Genomic DNA, 2,500 nt, shown 5'->3' with positions numbered 1-2,500 from the left:
ATGTTTACCTGGTATCCTAGTCTCATTAAAGCAATTATCTTTGCACTCTATTTATTTGACTATTTACCCTGTCCCTGTCCATGTTGACTAAGGTTCATGCCATTTAGTCTGATTTCCCACTCTGTTTTTGGCTGCCTACCCAAGACTTGCTTTGCAAGTCCATTTACTAAGATTGCACACGTAATTCTGAACAGATTTCTGTCATTCTAATGACTCTGAAATAGGGTCGTTTGATGGGCTCAGGTATTGATGGAATTGGGTTTTTTGGGAGCCCAATCTCAAGACACTTTTACACCCATTCCGGGAACAATGGAGTTTGTTAAGTACTGCTTTCGGGAGAGAGAGAGAGAGAGAGAGAGAGAGAGAGAGAGAGAGAGAGAGAGAGAGAGAGCAATACAGAGACCGGGTAATTAGCCCACAGGATTTATTGTTATTGCCCCATCTTATTAAAAAGCCAATACCTGAGTCTCTCTAAAGTATAGCTTAGTAATTCATTAAGGTTTAAAGCTTGGACGGTACTGTGCATTCTGCGACAGCGTCACTGTCCATGGTGTTTAACAGTGCATATAGGGGTAGTCTATATAGGGTCCATAACACTGTGGTTATATAGGGAGTGTGTTCGTGCCAAAAGAACACATTGTGCACCGATTGGTTTCTGAAGGGCAAAGGGTTCCAAATGGCAAAGGCTACATGATTGCAGCAAGATGCAATGCAGCTTCTTATTCTTCTACTTTTGAGCAATGAGAAAATGTAGATTTCGAGCGGAGCTGGAGAGGTTATACGTGAGCGGTGGAGAGCAGTGTTGAAAAGTAACCAAGTACAGTATTTCCATTTTCCAATACTTTTACTTCTACTACAACTCAGATACTCCACTGCATTTATTTGACAGCTTTAGTTATAGGCTACTAGTTGCTTTGTACATGTGGATTATTATTACAAAACATAGGCTACAGTAACCACTTCAGCCATATGAACATTTCGGCCATTTGAAAATAGACGATCTACAAGCTCACAATGCGTTGTGAAACCTGAATTACTAAGCTATACTTTTTCTAGAGACTCAGGTATTGGTTTTTTTAATAAGATGGGGCAATAACAATAAGTCCTGTGGGCTAATTAACCGGTCATCTGTCTTTACTTGTAGGAACAAACACTAAAATGTCCCTGCTGTACAGTACAATTTGTTTAAATATGTACAGTAAATACCTCAGCACCGCTCGTGTGCCAGTAATTTTATACCTTTTATGTACATTTTCTTAACTCTTTCCTTAACTCTTTCCTTAACTATTTCTATTCTTTAATGTACCACTTTCAAACCGGAGTCTCTATTTTGTCATTATAGGAAAAACTTTTCAACAAAGATTTCAAAATATCTAAAACAACCAAAAATAGAGTCGTATAGTGTATGCTTGCGCAAACATAATGTCACCCACTCTTTTATACAAGGTGATAAACTTGTGACGTGACGATAAAGTTGAGTTTGTGAGTCTCTGAGTTTGTGGTGAAGGCGCCACAGATCTCAGGTGTCACATAGTCCCCGTAATGAGAGTCATAACTGTTAATGTCCCCAGGTATCCAGCTTCACACTGTTACTATACCAAATGACTTCCCCTTACTCGCTCTCTTCCTCTCTCCCTTTCTCTGCCCTTCTCTATCACCGTTTCTTGCAATCTCTATTTCCTCTTCCCTTGGTCTAATTACACACTGTTTGTTTGGCCTCCTGGCTGGCCTCTAATGCCGAGAGGAGAGAGGCGTCATTAAAATGATTTACAGATGTAATCCCTCTCTTGCTGCGTCTCTGTGTCTCTCTCTCACTCTCTCTCTCTCCCGCTCTATACATTACATTCACTCTTTTCTCTCTCCACTCCGCCCTCTCCCACTGCAACCACCTCTCTCTCTCTCTCTCTCTCTCTCTCCCTTCCTTCCTCCCACAAACCCACTCTCTCTCTCTCTCTCTCTCTCCTCTCTCTCTCTCTCTCTCTCTCTCTCTCTCTCTCTCTCTCTCTCTCCCTTCCTTCCTCCCACAAACCCACTCTCTCCTCTCACCCTCTCACCTCTCTCTCTCCGGGTTGCCCCTCGTAGCAATGCGCCTGACGGGATTAAAACCCGACTCCATGAATCCTCTCTTCCTCATTGGCTCCCTCACCTCCTGCGCTCCCCTCACTTATTGCCCTTCCCACCTAAGCAGATCTCTCATTCTGTCTCTGTCTCTCCCCCAGCGTCCCACCTGCGGGTAACCCTCATCTATTCAGGTTAAAACTGTTTTTGCGAGCTCTCACGGCCTCTGACATTCTGTCTTGCATTTTTCCCCTTTCTTTCATGCTCTTACTCAATCTCTCCGTCTCTCTGCCTCTCTGCCTCTCTGCCTCTCTCTCTCTCTCTTTCAAAACCCGCTGTCGGACGCCATTCCTCACTGTAATTACGTTATGCTTAGTAACTCTAATAATTTTGGTGTCAGACTCAAATGTTATCTCCTTCCCACTTTTACCCCTGTATGCTC

At 43.2% G+C, this 2,500-nt stretch overlaps 1 protein-coding gene across 1 annotated transcript in view; it reads right to left on the bottom strand.

The window, feature by feature from the left end:
- Positions 1 to 2,500, bottom strand: part of cadm4 (cell adhesion molecule 4) — a 234,152-nt gene that overhangs the window by 208,173 nt on the left and 23,479 nt on the right. The window lies entirely within an intron of this gene.

The sequence above is a fragment of the Protomyctophum bolini genome (assembly GCF_963924005.1).
Source record: "Protomyctophum bolini genome assembly, chromosome: 7".
In the NCBI taxonomy this organism is placed as follows: domain Eukaryota; kingdom Metazoa; phylum Chordata; class Actinopteri; order Myctophiformes; family Myctophidae; genus Protomyctophum; species Protomyctophum bolini.
Note: the sequence above shows the minus strand (reverse complement) of the source record. Positions and strands in the feature narration are given on the sequence as shown.